This window comes from Nycticebus coucang, chromosome 8 (genome assembly GCF_027406575.1).
Source record: "Nycticebus coucang isolate mNycCou1 chromosome 8, mNycCou1.pri, whole genome shotgun sequence".
Taxonomy (NCBI): Eukaryota; Metazoa; Chordata; class Mammalia; order Primates; family Lorisidae; genus Nycticebus; species Nycticebus coucang.
In genome coordinates this window covers 96,209,744-96,236,724 of record NC_069787.1, presented here as the reverse complement: position 1 = coordinate 96,236,724, position 26,981 = coordinate 96,209,744, and the positions used below count along the sequence as shown (strand labels likewise).

General features: G+C 36.7%; 1 protein-coding gene and 1 non-coding gene across 8 annotated transcripts in view; one reads left to right on the top strand and one right to left on the bottom strand.

Moving 5' to 3' along the window:
* The window catches only part of DOCK3 (dedicator of cytokinesis 3), an 899,254-nt gene that overhangs the window by 493,417 nt on the left and 378,856 nt on the right, over positions 1-26,981 (bottom strand). The window lies entirely within an intron of this gene.
* Positions 3,697-3,803, top strand: LOC128592818 (U6 spliceosomal RNA). The gene has a single exon (XR_008382032.1). It is a non-coding gene; the product is annotated as a U6 spliceosomal RNA (small nuclear RNA).

The following is a 26,981-nucleotide window of genomic DNA, read 5'->3' as shown; positions in this document are numbered from 1 at the left end:
CCCCAGTAAAAGTAGCCTTCATAACAAAATCCCCAAACCAGAGATGTTGGCGTGGATGTGCAGAAAAGAGCATACTCCTACACTGCTGGTGGGAATGCACACTAATACGTTCCTTCTGGAAGGATGTTTGGAAAATACTTAGAGACCTAAAAATAGACCTGCCATTCGATCCTGTAATTCCTTTACTAGGTTAATACCCAGAAGACCAAAACTCACAATATAACAAAGACATCTGTACCAGAATGTTTATTGCAGCCCAATTCATAATCGCTAAGTCATGGAAGAAGCCCAAGTGTCCATTGATCCACGAATGGACTAGCAAACTGTTGTACATGTAGACCATGGAATATTATGCAGCCTTAAAAAAAGATGGAGACTTTACCTCTTTCATGTTTACATGGATGGAGCTCATATTCTTCTTAGCAAAGTATCTCAGGAATGGAAGAAAAAGTATCCAATGTACTCAGCCCTACTATGAAGCTAAATTATAGCTTTCACATGAAGGCTATAACCCAACTATAGCACAAGACTATGAGGAAAGGGCCAAGGAAGGGGAAGGGAGGGGGGAGGTTATGGTGGAGGGAGGCTAATAGGTGGGGCCACACCTATGGCACATCTTAGAATGGGTACAGGCGAAACTTACTAAAGGCAGAATACAAATGTCTACATACAATAACTAAGAAAATGCCATGAAGACTACGTTGAACAGTTTGATGAGAATATTTCAGATTGTATATGAAACCAGCACATTGTACCCCTTGATTGCACTAATGTACACAGCTATGGTTTAACAATAAAAAAATAAAAATAAAAAAATAAAGTCAAATACAATTGAAAAATAAATTAAAAAAGGAGAAATAACAACAAATCACAAAAACATAAACATCATCACCGAATACCATTAAAATCCCTTTATTCATTTTTATTCTCTGTGTATGTGTATGTCTGACTATGGTATTTCTAAATATCTGGCTTCAAGTTCAAAAACTCTGTCTTTTGTTCATTATAGTCTGTTATTGAAGCCTTTGATCATATTTTAGTCCATCCATAAAATTCTTAAGTTCTAAGATTCCTGTTTGTGTTTTTAATTGTATCTTTTTAAAACTTCTCACTTGATTCATAAATTGTTTTCTTGATTTCTTATTATCTGTGTTTACTTGTATCTCACTGAATTTCTCTAATACCGTTATTTTGAATTATTTTTCGGAATTTCATTCATTTACTTTCCTAGGATGTATTACTGAAGAATTACTATATTCCTCTGAAGGTGTCTTGTTTTCTTTTTCTTTTATCTTTTTTTCATATTTTTTGCATCCTAACAAACATGTGATATAAGAGTCACTTCATCCTATTTTATGAATTGGTTTTCATAGAAAAAAAGACTTTTTCTTATGGACATATCTTGTAGTATTAGTTGGGTAGGGTGCTCTGGCTTTGATTCTCAGTGGGTGTACTACTGTAATCTCTCTATATTTTTATCTGTAATCATGGCATTTATCAATTCCTTAATGGCTTAGGCTATGGTTGTTAGCAGAGGCTGTAGCAAGGTTTGCTAGGAATGAGAATCCAATCCCAGTCAAGCTGGTCCTTTGGCCTCTCTGCATTGTACGTGGGCCCTGGTGGTAGTGGTGGTCTTGGCAGATTGGCCCTTGGGCATCCAGGAGATGTGCTCAAGTGTCAGTAGTGGTGGGCCACGCAGACATCTCATGAACCCCAAGTGGCATACAAGGACACTGGCCATGGTAATGGTAGGCTTAGTGGGACAGTCCCCAGGCCCTTGGACAATGTGTGCTGGCAACACCCGTAGGCAGGGTAGGCCTGTTCTCTGATCCCAAGTGATAGCACACGCACCAGTAATGGTAGGTGAGGCTGATTAATATCTAGGTCCTGGGCATTGCTGGTGATAGGCGAGGTAGGTTGTTCCCTAGTACTGTAAATGTTAGCTTGGGGACCAGCAGCAGTGGTGCGGCAGACCTGTCCTCAGGTTCTGGGATGGCATGTGGGTGGGCCAGTCCTATACTCTCTGAAGTTCATGCAAAGGCCTTATTGATATGAGTGCTAGTGGCCTCACGTAGGTGGTTCTTAGACTCTGAGAAGCACCTGGTTCACCTCCCCTTGTCCTGGGGGCAGCCTTTCTGTTATGTGACACTGCCCATTACCTAGGCTATAGGACATTGCATGGGCTAGAATAATAGAGATCCAGCCACAATGCTGGGTCCTGTTAGTGTTGTGATGCTATAGCCCTCTGAAGAACTGTCTGAGCACATTAGTCAGGGATCCAGGGATGTGGAAATGCAGGGCCTGTTGGGCCCAGGGCAGAATATAGTCTGTTGAAGGCTGGGATCTCAAAATGATGCTGTGCTTCAGCTTCTTGAATCTCTGCAATGGTGTGGGAGTCAGCATGAACTTCCTCTCTGAAATAATGCAGTCACATGGACCCTAGATAACTCCCTAGATCAGTCTTAGGGAGGGCAATGGTCATGGGGTCCTTATGGCCAGGAAGGTACAATTCTACATTGGGAACATGGACTTCCGGGGATGTCTCACTTACCTTCTCCCCACAAAAGAGTTCTCTCTGGCTCTGAGCCAATCTCATTTGGAATGGGTCAGCTGCTTTGCTCCCCTCTCCTGTGCCACAGAGATTTCCTGTCACTTCCCTGATATATCCCAGTGTTCCTTCTTAGATGTTTTATTCAATGTTTGGTTATATATTCACTGGTTTGGTCCTTCCTTGTGGAGAAAGCAAATTCTGTATACCTCTGGTAGTCATCTTGAAGCCCCTAACCCCTTGTTGTGAATCCTGACTTACACTTACCAGCTGTGTATTCTTTGTCTGTGAAGTAAGGATAAAATTTTGTGCCTAACTCAACCTCATAGGGGTTTAGCAGATTATTTCAACATATTACCTTTCATACTGTAAGTGTCTAATATCTATAATTGGTATGCTTATTATTACTACAATTGTTATTCTTCTTTATAATTAGTTATTTTAGAAAAGTCACTAACATTTAAAAGTAAACTCTGGACAGGAAGAATGGCAAAACATTCAGTGCCTGGTGATGGTAAACTCAACAATGAGAATTCCTATCCTACTTTGTTTTGGATCATAAAGTGTGGAACACCACACATGAACTTCTGCATATGTGACAGGTAAAAACAATAGCTGTGCAGGAAAATGGTTTCATTTCTTTTCCAAATATACACATTTGCCCCTAAATAAAACTGAAGAAAACTTAAGTATTACTTTAAATATCTAACTAGCTCTATTTGCTCATTATTAAATATCCTTGCATGTCATTAGCAGTATTAGCTAATTATTATTGAGTATTAATGTTTATCAATAGAAATATATGTCTTCATGGTATAAATTTAATGTAAAAAATCAAGTCCCAAATAGCTCAGTAAATCATTATATACTATGTAGACCATACACTAAAGAAAAATTCATATAAAAACAGGTTTTAAAAACTTTTTCAAAACTGAGATTTTAAAAAACATATCAATTTTTCTATAGTTTACTGATCACATGTCACTAGACAGTGGCCCAAAAGTAATCGCATTATTTTGTTTTACATTTAGGACTGCACTAAGTCATTCTTCTCAAGTAGATTTGCTGCTAACTTTTAAAAAATAACTACCAACTTTTCCAGTTACAAATTTTGAATTAGAATTACATAAAGAAGTTTACAAAACATTGTGCTCGCTTCGGCAGCACATATACTAAAATTGGAACGATACAGAGAAGATTAGCATAACCCCTGCGCAAGGATGACACGCAAATTCGTGAAGAGTTCCATATTTTTAACCTTCTCACCCTTCTGGTCCTGTAACCCTTAGTCCACAGGCATGAAAACTTAAAGAGCAAGAGGTAGTGAAAGGAAAATTAGGGCAAGGAAACAGATAAAAGAAATCACTCATGAGGAAGAATCAGCAGAAAACTCCAGGTAACATGAAGAACCAGTCCAGAACAACCCCGCCAAGGGACCATGAGGTAGCTACTGCAGAGGATTCCAGCTATAAACAAATGTTAGGAATGAGAGAAAGGGGATTTGGAATACACATGTTGAAAACAATGAAAGAAATGATGGAAACAATGAAGGAAACTGCTAATAAAGTGGAAAATAACCAAAAGGAAATTCAAAAATAGAATCAAATAAGAGATGAACGATATGAAGAATATAAAAAGGATATAGCAGAGCTGAAGGAACAGAAACAGTCAATTAGGGAACTTAAAGATGCAATGGAAAGTATCAGCAACAGGTTACCATGCAGAAGAAAGAATTTCAGAGGTAGAAGACAAAGTTTTTGAGATAACTCAGATAGTAAAAGAGGCAGAAAAGAAGAGAGAGAAAGCAGAACGTTCACTGTCAGAATTATGGGACTTTATGAAGCGTTCCAACATACGAGTTATAGGAATTCCAGAAGGGGAAGAAGACTGCCCCAGAGGAATGGAAGCCATAGTAGAGAATATTATAAAAGAAAATTTCCCAAATATTACCAAAGATTCTGACACACTGCTTTCAGAGGGCTATCGGACCCCAGAACGCCTCAACTCTAACCGAGCTTCTCCAAGACACATTGTGATGAACCTGTCCAAAGGCAAGACAAAAGAAAAGATTCTGCAAGCTGCCAGGAGTAAGCGCCAGTTGACCCACAGGGGCAAATCCATCACAAGACGGCAGACTTCCCTAAAGAAACTTTCCAGGCAAGAAGACAATGGTCATCTACCTTTAATCTACTTAAAACAGAACAATTTCCAGACCAGAATTCTATACCCTGCTAAGCTAAGCTTAAAAATTGACGGAGAAATCAAATCATTTACGGATATACAAACATTGAGGAAATTCGCCACAACAGGACCAGCTCTACAGGAAATACTTCAACCTGTTCTGCACACTGACCACCACAATGGATCAGCACCAAAGTAAGAACTCACAAATTGAAGGACAGAACCTAACCTCCACACTGATGCAAAGATAAAACTAAGCAATGGACTCTCACAAAATGAGACGAATAGAATACTACCACACTTATCAATTATCTCAATAAATGTTAATGGCTTGAATTCCCCACTGAAGAGACATAGATTGGTTGACTGGATTAAAAAACACAAGCCATCCATTTGCTGTCTGTAAGAAACACACCTGGCTTCAAAAGACAAATTAATGCTCCAAGTCAAGGGTTGGAAGATAATTTTTCAGGCAAATGGAATTCAGAAGAAAAGAGGAGTTACAATCTTATTTTCAGATACATGTGGATTTAAAGCAACTAAAGTCAAAAAAGACAAAGATGGTCACTTTATATTGGTCAAGGGAAAAATACAACAACAAGACGTTTCAATTCTAAATATTTATGCACCCAATTTATGCTCCCAGATTCTTGAAACAGACCTTACTCAGTCTGAGCAATATGATATCTGATAATACCATGATAACAGGGGACCTTAACACTCCTCTTACAGAGCTGGACAGATCCTCTAAACAGAAATTAAACAAAGATATAAGAGATATAAATGAGACCCTAGAACAACTGTGCTTGATAGAGGCATATAGAACACTCCATCCCAAAGATAAAGAATATACATTCTTCTCATCACCCCATGGAACATTCTCCAAAATTGATCATATCCTGGGACACAAAACAAATATCAACAGAATCAAAAGAATTGAAATTTTACCTTGTATCTTCTCAGACCATAAGGCACTAAAGGTGGAACTCAACTCTAACAAAAATGCTCGACCCCACCCAAAGGCATGGAAATTAAACAATCTTCTGTTGAATAACAGATGGGTGCAGGAAGAAATAAAACAGGAAATCATTAACTTCCTTGACCATAACAACAATGAAGACACAAACTACCAAAACCTCTGGGATACTGCAAAAGCAGTTTTGAGAGGAAAATTCATCACTTCAGATGCCTACATTCGAAAAACAGAAAGAGAGCACATCAACAATCTCACAAGAGATCTCATGGAATTGGAAAAAGAAGAAGAATCTAAGCCTGAACTCAGTAGAAGAAAAGAAATATCCAAAATCAAACCAGAGATCAATGAAATTGAAAACAAAAGAATCATTCAGAAAATTAATGAAACAAGAAGTTGGTTTTTTGAAAAAAATAAATAAAATAGATAAACCATTGGCCAGACTAACGAGGAATAGAAAAGTAAAATCTCTAGTAACCTCAATCACAAATGATAAAGGGGAAATAACAACTGATCCCACAGAGATACAAGAGATCATCTCTGAATACTACCAGAAACTCTATGCCCAGAACTTGGACAATGTGAAAGAAATGGATCGATATCTGGAATCACACCCTCTCCCTAGACTCAGCCAGGAAGAAATACAGCTCCTGAACAGACCAATTTCAAGCACTGAGATCAAAGAAACAATAAAAAATCTTCCAACCAAAAATTGCCCTGGTCCAGATGGCTTCACTCCAGAATTCTATCAAACCTTCAAGGAAGAGCTTATTCCTGTACTGCAGAAATTATTCCAAAAAATTGAGGAAGAAGGAATCTTCCCCAATACATTCTACGAAGCAAACATCACCCTGATACCAAAACCAGGAAAAGACCCAAACAAAAAGGAGAATTTCAGACCAATCTCACTCATGAATATAGATGCAAAAATTCTCAACAAAATCCTAGCCAATAGATTACAGCTTATCATCAAAAAAGTCATTCATCATGATCAAGTAGGCTTCATCCCATGTGTGCAAGGCTGGTTAAACATACGGAAGTCTATAAACGTTATCCACCATATTAACAGAGGCAAAAATAAAGATCACATGATCCTCTCAATAGATGCAGAAAAAGCATTTGATAAAATCCAGCATCCTTTTCTAATCAGAACACTGAAGAGTATAGGCACAGATGGCACACTTCTAAAACTGATTGAAGCTATCTATGACACACCCACAGCCAATATTTTACTGAATGGAGTAAAACTGAAAGCTTTTCCTCTTAGAACTGGAACCAGACAAGGTTGTCCTCTGTCACCTTTACTATTCAACGTAGTGCTGGAAGTTGTAGCCAATACAATTAGGCAAGACAAGGAAATAAAGGGAATCCAAATGGGAGCAGAGGAGGTCAAACTCTCCCTCTTTGCTGACGACATGATCTTATACTTAGAGAACCCCAAAGATTCAACCACAAGACTCCTAGAAGTCATCAAAAAATACAGTAATGTTTCAGGATATAAAATCAATGTCCACAAGTCAGTAGCCTTTGTGTACACCAATAACAGTCAAGACGAGAAGCTAATTAAGGACACAACTCCCTTCACCATAGTTTCAAAGAAAATGAAATACCTAGGAATATACATAACGAAGGAGGTGAAGGACCTCTATAAAGAAAACTATGAAATCCTCAGAAAGGAAATAGCAGAGGATATTAACAAATGGAAGAACATACCATGCTCATGGATGGGAAGAATCAACATTGTTAAAATGTCTATACTTCCCAAAGCAACCTACCGATTCAATGCCATTCCTATCAAAATACCAACATCGTACTTTCAGTATTTGGAAAAAATGATTCTGCGTTTTGTATGGAACCGGAAAAAAACCCATATAGCTAAGGCAGTTCTCTCTAACAAAAATAAAGCTGGGGGGCATCAGCATACCAGATTTTAGTCTGTACTACAAAGCCATAGTGCTCAAGACAGCATGTTACTGGCACAAAAACAGAGACATAGACACTTGGAATCGAATTGAAAACCAAGAAATAAAACTAACATTTTACACCACCTAATCTTCGATAAACCAAACAAGAACATACCTTGGGGGAAAGACTCCCTATTCAATAAATGGTGTTGGGAGAACTGGATGTCTACATGTAAAAGACTGAAACTGGACCCACACCTTTCCCCACTCACAAAAATTGATTCAAGATGGATAAAGGACTTAAACTTAAGGCATGAAACAATAAAAATCCTCCAAGAAAGCATAGGAAAAACACTGGAAGATATTGGCCTGGGGAAAGACTTCATGAAGAAGACTGCCATGGCAATTGCAACAACAACAAAAATAAACAAATGGGACTTCATGAAACTGAAAAGCTTCTGTACAGCTAAGGAGACAATAACCAAGGCAAAGAGACAACCTACACAATGGGAAAGGATATTTGCATATTTTCAATCAGACAAAAGCTTGATAACTAGGATCTATAGAGAACTAAAAAAAGCCACCAATCCCATATATCAATGGGCAAGAGACATGAATAGAACTTTCTCTAAAGACGACAGACGAATGGCCAACAAACACATGATAAAATGTTCATCATCTCTATATATTAGAGAAATGCAAATCAAAACAACCCTGAGATATCATCTAACCCCAGTGAGAATGGCCCGCATCACAAAATCTCAAAACTGCAGATGCTGGCGTGGATGTGGAGAGAAGGGAACACTTTTACACTGCTGGTGGGACTGCAAACTAGTACAACCTTTCTGGAAGGAAGTATGGAGAAACCTCAAGGCACTCAAGCTAGACCTCTCATTTGATCCTGCAATCCCATTACTGAGCATCTACCCAGAAGGAAAAAAATCCTTTTATCATAAGGACACTTGTACTAGACTGTTTATTGCAGCTCAATTTACAATCGCCAAAATGTGGAAACAGCCTAAATGCCCACCAACCCAGGAATGGATTAACAAGCTGTGGTATATGTATACCATGGAATACTATTCAGCCATTAAAAAAAATGGAGACTTTACATCCTTCTTATTAACCTGGATGGACGTGGAAGACATTATTCTTAGTAAAGCATCACAAGAATGGAGAACCATTAATCCTATGTACTCAATTTTGATATGAGGACAATTAATGACAATTATGGTTATGGGGGGGAAACAGAAAGAGGGAAGGAGGGAGTGGGGTGGGGCCTTGGTGTGTGTCACACTTTATCGGGGCAAGACATGATTGCAAGAGGGACTTTACCTAACAATTGCAATCAGTGTAACCTGGCTTATTGTACCCTCAATGAATCCCCAAAAATAAAAAAAAAAAGGAAAAAAAATAAAAAATAAAAAATAAAATAAAAGCACAACGCAGTAATATGTAAATGATGGGTGTGGCTGGGTTTCAATAAAACTTTATTGACAAAAAAAAAAAAAGAAATGACCTCTCTGATGACTGGAGCCAGCTTTACAGAGAGGCTCCCATCCAGAAGAAGAGTTAAAGGACAGAAGTTTAGCAAATAAGCCAATGATTTGGAACTCAGCCAAGAGAAGGTTGAAGAATGCACATCAACCCTGCTTAGGTGAGCTACAACCCCAAGGATACAAACAAAAGATACAAAATCCATCGACAAGCGGACAGGAGTCCCCTCCCCCATGAGAACAGCTTGCAGTATACTCCAGACAAACAAGGGAACAGAGTTCAAACATCCTCCCATTTTATACCACATTCTTCTCATCAGCCTAAGAAACATACTCCAAAATTGATCACATCTTAGATCACAAGTCTAACCTCAGTAAATTTAAAGGAATAGAAATTATTCCTTGCATCTTCACAGACCATCATGGAATAAAAGTTGAACTCAGTAACAACAGGAATCTGCATACTCATACAAAAACATGGAAATTAAATAACATTATGCTGAATGTTAGCTGGGTCAGAGACGAGATTAAGAAGGAAATTACCAAATTTTTGGAACAAAATGATAATGAAGACACAAATTATCAGAACCTGTGGGATACTGCAAAGGCAGTCCTACGAGGGAAATTTATAGCACTGCAAGCCTTCCTCAAGAGAATGGAAAGAGAGGAAGTTAACAACTTAATGGGACATCTCAAGCAACTGGAAAAGGAAGAACATTCCAATTTCAAACCCAGAAAATAAAAGAAATAACCAAAATTGGAGCAGAATTAAATGAAATTGAAAACAGAAGGATTATACAACAGATCAATAAATGAAAAAGTTGGTTTTTTGAAAAGGTCAATAAAATAGATAAACCATTGTCCAACCTAACCAGGAAAAAAAAAAGAGTAAAATCTCTAATTTCATCAATCAGAAATGACAAAGACAAAATAACAGATGCCTCAGAAATTCAAAAAATCCTTAATGAATATTACAAGAAACTTTATTCTCAGAAATATGAAAATCTGAAGGAAATTGACCAATCCTTCCAAGACATAGTCAGAATCAAGTGGAAATGCTGAACCGGCCTATATCAAGTTCTGAAATAGCATCAACCATATTAAATCTCCCTAAAAGGAAAAGCCCAGGACCAGACAGCTTCACATCAGAATTCTACCAAACCTTTAAAGAGAAACTAGTACCTATATCACTCAACCTCTTCCAAAATATAGAAAAAGAAGGAATACTTCCCAATAAGAAAAGAAAATTATAGACCAATATCACTAACGAATAATGATGTGAAAATATTCAAAAAAGATCCTAAAAACCATAATCCAGCAACACATCAAACACATTATACACCACAACCAAGTGGGTTTTATCCCAGGGTCTCGAGGCTGGTTCAATATATATAAATCTATATATATAATTTAGCACATAAACAAATTAAAAAACAATGACCATATAATTCTCTCAATTGATGCAGAAAAAGCTTTTGATAATATCCAGCATACCTTCATAATCACAACACTTAAGAAAATTGGTGTAGAAGGGACATTTCTTAAACTGATAAAGGCCACCCACAGCAAACTCACAGCCCATATCATACTGAATGGAGTAAAACTCATATCCTTTCCACTCAGATCAGGCACCAGGCAAGGTTGCCCATTGTCTCCACTGCTCTTTAACATTATAATGGAAGTTTTAGCCATCACAGTTAGGGAAGAAAAGGCGATCAAGAGTATCCATATAGGGGTGGAAGAGATCAAACTTTCACTGTTCACAGATGATATGATTGCATATCTAGAAAACACCAGGGATTCTACTACAAAACTCTTAGAAGTTATCAAGGAATACAGCAGTGTCTCAGGTTACAAAATCAACATTCATAAATCTGTTGTCTTTATATATACCAACAATAGTCAAGCTGAAAAAACAGTTAAGGACTCTATTCCATTCACAGTAGTGCCAAAGAAGATGAAATATTTGGGAGTTTACCTAACAAAGGATGTGAAAGATCTCTATAAAGAGAACTATGAAACTCTTGAGAAAAGAAATACCTGAAGGTGTTAACAAATGGAAAAACATACCATGCTCAAGGCTAGGAAGAATCAACATTGTTAAAATGTCCATACTAATTGTATATAAAACCAGTGCATGGTGCCCCATGATTGGATTAATGTACACAGCTATGATTTAATTTAAAAAAAAAAACTCCATACTACCCAAAGCAAAATACAATTTTAATGCAATCCCTATTAAAGTACCACCATCACACTTTAAAGATTTCGAAAAAATACTTCATTTTATATGGAATCAGAAAAAAACTCAAATAGCCAAGGCATTACTCAGAAATAATAACAAATATGGAGAAATCACGCTACCAGACTTCAGACTATACTATAAATTGATAGTGATCAAAATAGCAGGCGCTGGCACAAAAACAGAGGTAGTGTATGGTACAGAGTAGAGCACCAAGAGATGAACCCTGATACTTACTGTTACTTGATCTTTGACAAGCCAATTAAAAACATTCAGTGGGGAAAAGATTCCCTATTTAACAAATGGTGCTGGGTGAACTGGCTGGCAACCTGTAGAAGACTGAAACTGGACTCACACCTTTCAGCATTAACTAAGACAGACTCTCACTGGATTAAAGATTTAAATGTAAGATATAAAACTATAAAAATACTAGAAGAAAGTACAGGGAAAACTCTTGAAGAAATCAGTCTGGGCGAATATTTTATTAGGACCTCCCTGCCCTAGGCAATTGAAGCAGCATCAAAAATACACTACTGGGACCTCATCAAACTAAAAAGCTTCTGCACAGCCAAGAACACAGTAAGTAAAGCAAGCAGACAGCCCTCAGAATGGGAGAAGATATTTGCAGGTTATGTTTCCAACAAAGGTTTCATAACCAGAATCCACAGAGAACTCAAACATATAAACAAGAAAAGAACAAGTGATCCCATTGCAGGCTGGGCAAGGGACATGAAGAGAAACTTCTCTGAAGACAGGTGCATGACCTACAGACATTATTTAAAAATGCTCATCATTCTTAATCATCAGATAAATGCAAACCAAAACTACTATGAGATACCATCTAACTCCAGTAAGATTAGCCCACATCACAAAATCCCCAAATCAGAGATGTTGGCGTGGATGTGGAGAAAAGGGAACACTTCTACACTGCTGGTGGAAATGCAAACTAATACTTTCCTTTTGGAAATATGTTTGGAGAACATTTAGAGATCTAAAAATAGACCTGCCATTCGATCCTACAATTCCTCTACTAGGTATATACCCAGTAGACCAAAAATCACATTATAACAAAGATATTTGTAACAGAATGTTTATTGCAGCCCAATTCATAATTGCGTGGTCATGGAAGAAGCCTTAGTGCCCATTGATCCACGAATGGATTAATAAATTGTGGTATATGTACACCATGGATTATTATGCAGCCTTAAAGAAAGATGGAGACTTTACCTCTTTCATGTTTACATGGATGAATCTGGAACATAGTCTTCTTAGCAAAGTATCTCAAGAAGGGAAGAAAAAGTATCCAATGTTCTCAGCCCTATTATGAAACTAATTTATAGCTTTTATAGGAAAGCTATAGCCCAGGCTTATGGGGAAAGGGGAAAGGGAGGGGAGGGAGGAAGATGGGTTGAGGTAGAGTAATTGGTGGGACCACACCTACGGTGCATCTTACAAGGGTATATGTGAAACTTACTAAATGTAGAATATAAATGTCTTAACATAATAACTAAGAAAACGCCATGAAGGCTATGTTAACTAATTTGATGAAAATATTTCAAATTGTATATAAAACCAGCACATTGTACCCCATGATTGCATTAATGTACACAGGTATGATTTAAGAAAAAAATTAAAAAATAAAAAAAAAAAGAAATGACCTGTCCAAGCCAATTTTCTTAAGTGTTCTGATCATGAAAGGATGCTAGATATTATCAAAAAAATTTTCTGTATCAATTGAGAGAATCATACAGTCTTTGGTTTTTATTTTATTTATGTGATGTATTATATTTATACTTTTATGTATGCCGAACCAACCTTGTAACCCTGGGAGAAAACCAACTTGATCATGGTGTATAATTTTTGATGTGCTGTTAAATTCTGTTTGCTAGGATCTTACTGAAATTTGTTGCATCTATAGTCATTAATAATACTTCTCTATAATCTTCTCTCTTTGTTTGGTCTTCCTGGTTTGGGGATAAGGGTGATATTTGCTTCGCAGAATGTGTTGGGAAATATTCCTTCTTTTTCTATGTTTTGGAAAAGATTATGTAAAATAGGTACTGGTTCCTCTTTAAAGGAGTTTGGTGGAATTCTGATGTGAAGCCATCTGGTCCTGGACTTTTCTTTTATGGGAGATTTTGTATTGTTGATGCTATTTCAGTGCTTGACATAGGTCTATTCAACATTTCTATTTCTTTCTGGCTGAGTCTAGAAAGGTGGCATGCTTCCAGGTACTCGACTATTTCCTCCAAATTTTCATATTTCTGAGAATAATTTTTTGTAGTAATCATTGAGGATTTTTTTTAATTTCTGAGGTGTCTGTTATTTCTCCTTTAACAGTTTTGATTGATGATATTAGGAATTTTACTTTTCTGTTTCTGGTTAGGTTAGCAAAAGTTTATCAGTTTTGTTAATCTTTTCAGAAAAAAATCACTTTGTGATTCGTTGATCTTCTGAATGATTCTTCTGTTTTCAGTTCCATTTAATTCTGCTCTAATTTTGGTTGTTTCTTTTCTTCTGTTGGGTTTGGGGTTGGAATGTTCTTCCTTTTACAGTTGTTTGAGATGACCCATTAACTTGTTAACTTCCTCTGTTTCTATTCTTTTGAGGAAGGCTTGCAGTGCTATAAATTTCCCTCATAGGACTGCCTTTGCAGCATCCCACAGTTTTTGATAATTCGCGTCTTCATTGTCATTTTGTTCCAAAAATCTGGTAATTTCTTTCTTAATGTCATCTCTGGCCCAGCTATCATTCAGCAAAAGGTCATTTAGTTTTCATGACTTTGTTTGAATATGAAGATTCCTGTTGTTGTTGAGTTCAGCTTTTATTCCTGATGGTCCGAGAAAATACAGGAATAATTTCTATTCTTTTCAATTTGCTAGGGTTAGATTTGTGACCTAAGATGTGCTCAATTTTGGAGGATGTTTCATTGGCTGATGAGAAGAATGTGTATTCAGTTTTAAGAGATAACTGGATACAAAAATTCCAGTCAGATATCTGTTGCATACAGGTAATTCATCTTACCTTAAAGGATAAAAATTTAGGTGAAGGGATGGACATCTATAATTCAGGCGAATGGAAATCACAAAAAAGCAGGGGTTGCAATTTTATTCACAGATACAATAGGCTTTAAACCAACAAAGGTAAAGAAATATAAGGATGGTCACTTTTATTTTTCAAGGGAAACATTCAACATGAAGAGACTTCAATTATTAACATTTATGCACCCTACCATGGTGTTCTTCAATTTATAAAGGAAATCCTAACTGACATGAACAATTTGATATCTTCCTGCACTGTAACAGTTGAAGATTTTAACACCCCTTTGGCAGTGTTGGATAGATCCTCCAAGAAACTAAAGAAAGAAATATTGGACTTACACGTGACCCTATAACAAATGGACTTAACAGATATCTACAGAACATTTCATCCTAATAAAATTCAAAGAGCTTTTTTAAACTTATGGTTGTCAATAGGCAGACTGAAGAACTTGGCTGTGATGAAATTACTGATAGAGAGTAGTTAAATGTTTTTAAAAGAGGAGGAGACTCCTTGAGGAGAGCCCCAACTTCCCAGTGTCTTTTGGGTTCATTCCATGTAGTCCTGTGCCAAGGAAAAACTTGATCTTCAAAAAAAAGTTTTGTTTTGATTGTATAGAAGACAATAGGACAATGACTGTACAGTTGTGAAAAAGGAAGAAAATCATTAAAAAAAAAAAAAGAATCGTAGGACTGCTGAAGTCTGTTCTCAGGAATGCCCCGAAACAACTGTTGCTTTGTCTTTGTTACTGATTCAGATTATTTTCCTTGCTGTGAGGAAGACAAACATCTTTCATATTTCTTTTGCTATAAAGATGGTTTTGCAAGAATAAGTCATGACCAAACTACCAATACCAGACCCCAGTGATACTAATTAATGAGAAAAATACATATCTAAATAGGACACAAGATACCTTGTGAGTGTTTTTTTTATTGAAAGCGTGTTAAGAAAACTTTGAAAATTCTACTTTCTGGTTTATTCTAGCACTAGTTAGCAGAGTCAAAATTTTTAATGTAAGATAAATTAAATATGCTTCCTTATCCCACAAGGATGAGTAAACTAATAAAAAAACATATATTACATATGTTAAATACCTTAAAATGTGTTTCCAAGAACAACTGAAATTCTGTATTTATATCTTGATCATTGATAAAGATACTGAGACCTATAATTTAGAAAATCCACTGTCATGACTTTTTAAAGTCAAAAATTAAGACATTCTTCACATTTCCAATCTACACTTTAAAATATATGTGAAAGTGCAAAGAAACTATTTCTAACACCCTTGTGTACTAGAGAAATTTTGTTTTGCTTATTCTCTTTTCCATTTAACTTGACCACTGAAAGACTTTAATTGAACTTCATATTGTAAGAATTGTTAGCGAAAATTGTCAAGCAAAAGGAAGGCCCTAAACCTATAAAGATTTTATGAACAATTATGATGTCAACCTTTCAAAGTCTTAAGCCTACCCTCAAATTCACCTCATTATCTGACGTTTCCCTTTGTCTCCTCCTCTAATTGATCTTGTTATTTGTTATGTACCGGCATTAAAGATAATACAATTTCACATTCCATGCAAACACCACACACACACACACACACAATAACAAATGTCATTTTAGATTTCAGAGGCATCAAATTTTGAGAGAACTTTTCAACCTAGTCTGAAAGTGGAAAACCTTACATGAGCAGCCTGAGAAGGACATTAGAACAGGCACTATGGAACCTCTTTCATGGTAACGTAAGGAAAAAGTATTACTCTGTTGTCAGGTAGCCTTCAACTGGCCAGACAATATCTCCCTTTTCAAAGCCATTATCACCTGCATTAAGACTGTATCATATGTTTCCATGTTTGCTACATAACTCTAGACTCTGCACTCCTAGGAAGCAGTATTGTCATATTTATCTTAATATCCCAGGTGCCTAGCAATTTACATAAAAATGCAAATTTATAGAGAAGAAAGAAAGAAAGATGGCCAACTAGAGGCAGTTTTCAACAGAGGCTCTTGTCCAGAAGGAGAGCTAATGGACAGCATAGACTCAATAAAGCTGAAGGTGGGGAGCTGAGCAAAGAAAGAAGATAGATAAGTGCCCATCATCTCTGTAGAGGCAAGCTGTGACTCCAAGAAAACAAATTTCAGGTACAAAGCCTATTGCCAAGAGGACTAGAAACCCCTACCCCAAGAAAGAGGCTCACTGTGCACTCTCTGCAAGTGAGCAGGGAGCAAAAGACCTCTTATTTTATCCCATGGGAGAGAGGTGCTAATCACCAGGCCTCCTTCTCCAGAGAGGTCCCATTCTTGAGCCTAAGAATCAACCTCCCCAGCATAAAATTGAACAAATATTTTCCCTGCAATTCTGAACTCTCAGTCCAACCATGCCTAGTGGCCTGTCCTCTGCAGACCCCAGAGTGTTTGGCAATTCTGTGAGAGGCCTGGGTATTGTGTGGGCCACTTGACATCAGAGCAAAAACAGTGACTAGAGTAGAAGTTGGGACATGTGGGAGAGAGAGATGCGCTGCTGCAGAGTTGCTCACACCCCACTTCATACTTCGGCAGTGCACTTCCTGGTTGCTTCCTGGAGGGAACTGGGCTTCAGCTCCTCTGAGTTGCTGACAGCAGTGTGCAGTGGGAGCAAGGTGCTGATGCCTCTGGTCTGAATCAGAAGGTGTACTCCCCTGATCCTATTGCCCACTACAGTGAACTGGGCTTCAGTCCTGCAGGGTTGCTGTGGGCAGTGTACAGTGGGGGAGGAGAACTTGCTCCACTCTGACTCTGGTGGGTGTACCCCTCTGACTTCATTGCTCACTATAGGGAACCAGGCTCCTTTAGAAATTTGCCATAACTAAACCCAGCCTGGCAGGGTTGCTGGCAGTGGTGAGTGGCAGGGGGTGGAGGTGCTGATGCCTCTGGACAGACTCTTTGACATGGTACACTTTCCTGACCCTATTGCTCACTGAAGGGAACCAGACTCCTTCCTCTTGGGTTTTAGGGATGAAACTACCTGAGGATCCTTACTATCTGGTCACTGAAGATCCTCTGAACTCTCCCTGGTGAGCAGCAATTATACTGTGCAGGACAACCAGACTACAACTCTTCACCTGGGCTGTCCACCCAGGGACCTTCCAAGGTAGAGCAATGCTCATTTTGTAGTGGGAGGGAATGATTCTCTAGCTCAACACCTCTAGCTGTTGCTGGTGGGGGTGGGTAGGGTGCCACAGTTGCTTGTATCTCTCCCCAGCTTTCAGTCTAATACTGCAACTCTTTAGGATTAGACAGAGGCTGGATGACTATAAGAGTCATCTAGTGCTAAGCAGGTCCTCTTAGTCTCTGACTGCAGCTCTGAAAGGGACCTTTGTAAAGCTATAGGAGAAAAGTGACTACCACCAGCCCAAGCTCATTGCTAAAGGATTGGTTAATTTCACTTCTTGGGGCCCTCAATCCAATCTCACCCTACCAGTTTTACCAGCCAAATTGTGGAAAATAATCAAGGGACAGAACCAGCAGAATAACTCTGGCAACAGGAATAATGAAAGTATATCAAGTTCCCCAAGGAATGACAAAGGAGATACAACTGAAGACACTATGCATAGACAAATGGCGGAATTGTCAGAAATACAATTCAGAATATGGATGACAAATAAGATGAACAGAATGGAGAAAAAGACAGAAATAGAAATCCAAAGAGTTGTGCAAAAGTTGCCTCAAGAAATTAATGAATTCAAAGACAAAGTCACCATGGATTTGGATATATGAGAAAAGAGATAACAGAGCCCAAAAAAATGAAAAAGTTATTCGAGGAGCTTCAAAATACAGTGGAATCCCCCAGTAAAAGAGCTGAACAAGCAGAAGAAAGTATCTCTGAAATTGGAAGACAAAGCTTTTGAATGATCCCAACCATTCAAAGAGGCAGACAAATGGCAAGCAACAACTTATCATTCCCTGAGATAGTTGTGGAATCATTACAAAAGAACAACATTTGATTTACAAGAATTTCTGAAAGAGAAGTAGATAGTCCTAAAGGCACAGATGCTCTACTCCAAGATGTTATGGAGGAGAATTTCCAAGCATTGTAAGAGATACAGAATTTCAGATAGTAGACAGTTTCAGAACCCTAGAAACACTCAATCCAAACAAAGCATCTCCTACATATATTGTAATTAACTATACCTAAGTCAATTATGTAGGTGAAAATTCTACAAGTACAAACATAAGAAAAGCATTACGTACAAAAAGAGAAATATTAGAATGACTGCAGATCTTTCAGCTGAAACATTTCAAGCCAGAAGAAGATCATCATCGACCTTCAATGTCCTAAAACAAAACAACTTTCAGCCCAGGATCCAGTATCAGCTAAAATGAGTTTCATTTGTGATGGAGAAAGCAAATACTTTACTGACATATACATGTTAAGGAAATTTGCCATAACTAAACCAGCTCTACAGGAAATACACCCATTTTCCTTAATGACTAGCACAATGGTCTACCACCAAAGTAAACTCACCCAGAATTTATCAAACAAGACCTAACCTCCACAATGGTGAAAGAATTAAAAATATCCACTGGAGCTTTGACAAGCATAATAGCCAATTGACAGCATAACTATCAATTCTCTCAATTAATGGGAATGGCTTAAATTGTCCTCTAAAGAGGCACAGTCTGGCTGACTGGATACAAAAACTCAGGTCAGAAATTTGTTGCATACAAGGGACTCACTTACATTAAAGGATAAAAAAGAAAGACTCAGGGTGAAAGTATGGACATCTATAATACAGGCAGATGGAAATCAGAAAAAAGCAGGGGTACAATTTTCTTTCCAGATACAATAGATTTTAAACCAACAAAGATAAAGAAAGATAAGGATGGATACTACATATTTGTCAAGAGAGATACTTGACACGAAGAGATTTCAATAATTAACATTTATGCACCCTACGAGAATGCTCCTCAATTTATAAAGCAAACCCTGACAGACATGAACAATTTGATATCTTCCTGCAAGATAATATTTGGAGATTTTAACACCCCTTTCATAGTTCTGGATAGATCCTCCAAGAAGAAACTAAACAAAGAAATACTGGACTTAAACTCAACCCTAGAACAAATGGACTTAACAGAGGTCTACAGAACATTTCATCCTAATAAAACTGAATGCACGTTCTTCACATTAGCCCATGGATAATCTTCCAAAACTGATCATATCTTAGGACATAAGTCTAATCTCAATAAATTTAAAAGAACAGAAATTATTCCATGTATCTACTTGGACCATCACAGAATGAAAGTTGAACTCAACAGCAACAGAAATCTTCAAACAATGTCATGAAAGCTAAATAACCTTAGGCTGAATGATAGCTGGACCAAAGATGAGATTAAGAAGGAAATCAACATACTTTTGGACCAAAACGATAATGAAGGCACAAATTATCAAAACCTGTGGGATATTGCAAAGGCAGTCCTAAGAAGGAAATTTATAGCATTGCAAACCTTCCTCAAGAGAATGGAAAGAGAGGAAGTCAACAACTTAATGGGTCATCTCAAACAACTAGAAAAGGAAGAACATTCCAACCCAAAACCCAGCAGAGGAAAAGAAACATCCAAACTTAGAGCAGAATTAAATGAAATTGAAAACAAAAGAATCATTCAGAAGAACGAAACAAAATGGTGGTTCTTAGAGAAGATTAATAAACTTGATAAACATTTGGCTAACCTAACCAGAAAAGTAAAATATTTAATAATATCAATAAGAAACGATAAAAGAAAAATAACAGACAGCACAGAAATTCAAAACAATCCTAAATGATTACTACATAAACTCTATAAATTCAAAACAATCCTAATGATTACTCATAAACTCTATTTCTATACTCAGAAATATAGTAATCTGGAGGAAATGGACCAATACCTGGAAGCACGCCACCTTCTTAGACTCAACCAGAAAGAATTACAAATTTTGAATAGACCCATATCAAGCACTGAAATAGCATCAAATACACAAAATCTCCCAAAAAAGTAAAGTCCCGGACCAGATGGCTTCACATCAGAATTCTTCCAAACCTTCAAAGAATACCTAGTACCTATTTTACATAACCTTTTCCAAAACATAGAAAAAGAAGGAATCCTCCCCAACTCATTCTATGAAGGAAATATCACCTGACTCCAAACCAGGAAAGGACCCAACAAAGAAAGAAAACTATAGACCAATATCATTACTGAATATCAATACAAAAATATTCAGTAAGATCTTAGCAAACAGAATTCGACACTACAACAAAAATATTATACACCAGGATCAAGTTGGTTTTATCCCAAGGTTACAAGTTTGGTTCAACATATGTATATTTTATAATACACCACATAAATAAAAATAAAAAACAAAGCCCATATGATTCCACCAATTGTGCAGAAAAAGCATTTGATAATATCCAGCATCCTTTCATGATCAGAACACTTAAGAAAATAGGCTTAAATTAATGTACACAACTATGATTTAATAAAAAAAAAAGAAAATAGGCTTAAATGGGACATTTCTTAAACTGATAGAGGCCATTTACAGAAACTCACAGCTAATGTCATAGTGAATAGAGTAAAATTGAAAACATTTCCACTCAGATCTGAAACTAGACAAGGATGCCCATTGTCACCACTGCTATTCAACATAGTAATGGAAGTCCTAGCCATTGCAATCAGACAAGAGAAGGGGATCAAAGGTATTAAAATGGGGTCAGAGGAGGTCAAACTCTCACTTTTCATGGATGACATGATCTTAGGCCTGTAAAACTCTAGGAACTCAACTACAAAGCTCTTAGAAATGATCAAAGAAGATAGCAGTGTCTCAGCACACAAAATCAATACTTACAAATCAGTAGCTTTTATATATGCCAACAATAGTCAAACTGAAAATATAGTCAAAGACTCTATTTCTTTTATAGTAGTGCCAAAGAAGATGAAATACCTGGGAATTTATCTAACAAAGTGAAAGATCTATATAATGAGAACTATGAAACCCTGAGAAATGAAATAGTTGAAGATGTTAACAAATGAAAAAACATACCATGCTCATGGCTGAGAAGAATCATCATTGTTAAAATGCCTACACAACCCAAAGTAATCTATAGATTTAATGCAATCCCTATCAAAGCACCAATGTCATACATACTTTAAAGAACTTGAAAAAAAATAGTACTTCATTTTATATGGAATCAGAAAAAAATCTCAAATAGGCAAGACATTACTTAGATTAAAAACAAATCAGGAGGCATCATGTTAGCAGACTTCAGATTATACTATAAATCTATAATGATCAAAGGAGCATGGTACTGGCAGAAAAACAGACAGATAGATACATGGAAAAGAATAAAGAACCTAGAGGTGAACCTAAGCACATATCATCATTTAATCTTTGATAAGCCTGACAAAAACATACATTGGCAAAAAGATTCCGTATTTGACAAATGGTGCTGAGAGAACTGGCTAGTGACCTGCAGAAAACTGAAACTAGACCTTCACCTTTCACCACTAACAAAAATTGATTCTCACTGAATAAAAGATTTAAACTTAAGACATGAAACTATAAAGATACTTGGAGAGAGTGCAGAAAAAACACTTGAAGATATTGGCCTGGGAAAATATTTTATGAGGAGGACACCCCTGGCAATTGAAAGAACATCATAAACATATTACTAGGATATGATCAAGCTATAAAGCTTCTGCAAGGTAAGGGCACTGAAAGTGAAGCAAACTGACAGCCTTCAGAGTGGGAGAAGATTTTTGCAGGTTATGTTTCCAGCAATGGTCTGATAACTAGAATCCACAGAGAACTCAAACTAATCAATAAAATAACAAACAACCCTATTTCTTTGTGGGCAAGAGACTTGAAATTTCTCTGAAGAAGACAGGCGCACGGCCTACAAACATAAGAAAAAATGCTCATCATCTGAATCATCAAAGAAATGCAATTCAAAACCACTTTGATATATCATTTAACTCCAGTAAGATTAGCCCACCATCACAAAATCCCCAAACTGCAGATGCTAGCATGGATGTGGAGGAAAGGAACACTTCTACACTGCTGGTGGGAAACTAATACAGCCTCTTTGGAAAAAAGTATGGAGAATTCTCATAGAACTAAAAGCTGACCTACTGTTTGATCCTGCAATCTCATCACTTGGTATCTACCCAGATGAACAAAAATCATTTTACCACAAAGACACCAGAATGTTTACTGCAGCCCAATTCACAATAGCCAAGTCGTGGAAGCAACCTAAATGTCCATCAACTCATGAAAGGTTAAACAAATTGTGGTATATATATATATATATATGTATATACACACACACCATGGAATACCATGCAGCCATAAAAAGAGGGAGACTTTACGTCTTTTATGTTTACCTGGATGGAGCTAGAATATATTCTTCTTAGTAAAGTATCTCAAGAATAGAAAAAATAATTATTCAATGTACTCAATACTATTATGAAACCAATATATAAACACTTACACATTCATATGAATGATAAAATACAAAGATATCCAGAAAGAAAGAGGGGAGAGGAGTGAGAGAGGAGAGTAGAGGCGAGAACAAGTAGAGGGAGGATATTTGGCTGGATCTCACCTAATGTATACCATGCAAGGGTACATTTCAAAACAACTAAGAGTATATTATAAATGTCATACCACAAAAATAAGCAAATGAGGTGATTGTTATGTTTAAAATTCATATTTACTAAGAAATGTATAAACTACATTATTCCCTCTTCCAATTTTTCCCCAGTAGCAAAGTAGGGGGTTTTTTTGTTTGTTTGTTTTTTGAGACAGAGCATCAAGCTGTCGCCCTGGGTACAGTGCCGTGGCATCACAGCTCACAGCAACCTCCAACTCCTGGGCTCAAGCGATTCTCTTGCCTCTGCCTCTCAAGTAGCTGGGACTACAGGTGCCTGCCACAATGCCTGGCTATTTTTTTTTTTGGTTGCAGCCATCATTGTTTGGTGGGCCCGGGCTGGATTCAAACCCGCCAGCTCAGGTGTACGTGGCTGGTGCCTTAGCCGCTGGCTCCAAACTGCAAAGTAGCTTTTAGCCCTTTTAAGTCTCTAGTCCACTTAGTCTACAAAAATTTAGCAATATGGTGGAAACTACAAAGGTTTAGATATGCTATTCAATTGAATAACAAAATTACAATTGCGAAGTCGAAGCAGTCCAAGTGCCCTTTGACTCATGAATGGATTAACAAATTGTAGTATATGTATACCATGGAATATTATGCAGCCATAAAAGATGGAGAATTCACATCTTTTATGTTTACCTGGATGGAACTGGAACACATTCTTCTTAGTAAAGTATCTCAGGAATGGAAGAAAAAGTATCCAATGTAATCAATGCTACTATGAAACAACATATAATCACCTACACATTCATACGAATCATGGAACATAAATTAGTCCAGAAAGAAAGAGGGAACAGGGAGAGGGGAGGGGAGGGGAGAAGTCGGGAGGAGAGAGGGTATTTGATGGGACCTCACCTAAGTGCATAATACAATGAGACATTTCAAAACTATTAAGAATAGAGTATAAATGTCTTACCACAACAAATAAGCAAGCGAGGAGATGGTTAATCAGTTCAATGTTAATGTTAATAAGTTCAATGTAAGCATTCCACACTGTTTACCAATTCAGCACATTGTACTCTATAAATGTATTAATGTATACAGTCATGATTTAATAAAGGAAAAAAAAATTAACTGCCTGTTATACATGCTGGGGATATGTTGTGAGTTTTACAAGCAAATATATGGTACATGTAGTCAGGATCACCAATGGAATTTTACTAGATTTTTAGTAAATCAATTGCTTTATTCCAGAAATGAAAGTATAAATGTTGATTGATCAAAAATGTTAATTAGCACTAGACGACAGCAGACTAACACAGTTCCCAATGCAAACTAATGTGCAAAGAGAACACTGAAGCAGGGGGGTTAAAAAGTTGAGTATTCCATTAAATCTTACCACAATTTAGCAACTTTAATTTTAGGTAATTTTTAAGTATCACATTTTACAAGGAGGCACAGCGAATTAAGATTAACATAAATACTTTGCTGCTGTTCTTTGATACGCTTTATATTAGGGGAAGCAGAAAATCTCTATTGCTGAGATTTTATGATGCATAAACAAGAATTTAGGAGCACTAAGGACTTCCATTGTTTTTTGTCATATAGAATAAAAAAAATACAAGTGTATATTTAATGAGATTTTTATCAATCACTATCACTCACCATTTGTATAGGAACTTGATTTTTTTTATGAAAAAATGCTGTAAGTGCAAATTTAAAGTAAAATCCTACTTATAAAGATTTTTTGGTAAAATGTATGCATGACAAAGAGTGTTGTTACCAGTATGAAGATACTGAGTCTTTGTCTCCAATCACAGATTTAAGTGTTCATATAAAAAGGTTCTAGAAGAATATTTCTATGGCTCTTGTTGATAACTTTTAAGATTTAACCAGGCTAGGCATGGTGGCTCACACTTGTGCCCCCCTAGTACTTTGGGAGGTAGGGGTGGGAGGATCACTTGGGGGAGTTAAAAACAATCCTAGGCAACATATCAAGAGCCCTTCTTTATTAAAAAAAAAAAAAAAAAACTAAAATAAAATTAAACCAGATGTGGTGGCATATGCCTGTAGTCCTAGCTACTCAGGAGGCTGAAGAAGGATTGCTTAAGCTCAGGAAGTTGAGATTACAGTGAGCCATGACCATGTCATTACACTGCAACCTGGACAACAGAATAAAATCCTATCTCTGAAGAAAGAACAGAATTTTAAAAAAACAGCACATTTAACCAAAATAAAACAATTACTGCACATTGCTGTAAGCAATTTAACATAAAAATCCTAAGTGGTTTTCAATAAGTTTGTGGACTCATAATTGTTTTGTCTCATCATATTAAATTCTTTTTATGAAAAAGCAAATAGTAAATGAGATAAAAAGAAAATGAAATAAAATACAAAGGGCTTGAACTTTAGGCGTTTTATTATCAACATTAAAAAAAATTTTTTGAGACAGTTTTTTTGTTATTTTTTTAATTCTTTTGTACATAGATCATAAATACATTTATGCCAATTTCAGTGTGTTGATTATTTGTACAAATTGGAGTGTTTACATCATACTAATCAATATAGCTTTGCTTTATCCCCTGGGCTAGACTACAGTGGCATCATCATTACTTACTACAACCTCAAACTCCTGGGCTCAAGCAATCTTTCAGCCTCAGCCTACTGTGTAGCTGAGACTACAGGTGTGTTCCACACCTGGATAATTTTTCTATTATTTATTTCTTGATTAATTGACTTACTAGAGACAGGGTCACACCCTTGCTCAGGCTAGTCTCAAACTCCTAGACTCATGTAATCCTCTAGCCTCAGTCTCCCAAAGAGCTAAGATTACAGGCATGAGCCATTGTGCCCAGCTGAATCAACATTTTTCAATAAAATGTAAGTATAGGCAGTGCGTGTGGCTCAAGGGAATAGGGCACCGGCCCCATATGCCAGAGGCCAAAAACTGCAAAAAAAAAAAGTAACTATAATAAAATATAAGCACATAGTTTAAAAAAATTAAATAGCCCTAAAAAGCTTGCAAGAAAATTTGTAAGTCCTCTGACCACTCTTCTCTGTTCCTTAAGGTAAGTACTTTTGTGTTTTTCCTAAAATTTATCAAGCCAACAGTTCTATACAGTACTTTTTCATGCCATTTTCCACATGGTAAAAAATATTAGATAGTCTATGAAGTCTAATTTTTCTCCTGGAGATACCTTCCTAGATCATCTCTGTTCTTCTACTTTAATATGGACTAGTTCTCAACAATTACTCTTTAGACCTATTGTATGACTGTCATCCAGGGATTTCCATTTACTGTTAGCCTGGTAATTCTTTGCATTTCGCATTTGTATTGGAATCCCTTTCCTAGATGGTACATAGTAGTACTTTTAATTTATCCCTTTACTTCAAAGGAATAATTTACTCTTTAGTCATTTCCTGAAAAGGAGTTTTAAAATGTTGATGTTATTTTCAGATACTGAGTGACCAAAATTCTCTTCAGGCTACTGTCCCACTTGACTTATAATGTGACTGGGTAAATAAAGAATGCAAGTTGACCTTTATTTTCCCAGAGTTTTGAAGGCAATCCTCTTATATCTTCTAGTTTTCAGTGTTGCTATTAGGAACTCAAATGCTATTCTTACAAAAAGTCCTTTGTATGTGACCTGTTTTGGTACCTAGAAGCTTTCAGTTCATCTCTTTATACCAGTGAGTTAAAATTTCAGAACTGAGTGCTAAACACTTAAGACACATTAAAGATAGAGACTAATACCTGTGTTCTGGGACAAGTTTCAGTACATTTTCTGTCTACTGAAACTCCATTATTTGAATGCTGGACTTCACAAATTGAACCTCTAACTTTTGTTATCTTTTCTCTTCTCTTATTAATTTATCATTGTTTTGCTTTCAGAGAGCTATTGTCTATCTTCTAACCTTTATATCCTAAATGTATTCCAGTTATCTCATTTTGAATTTTCTAAAGCTCTATGAATTGCTGAACTTCATTTCCTAAT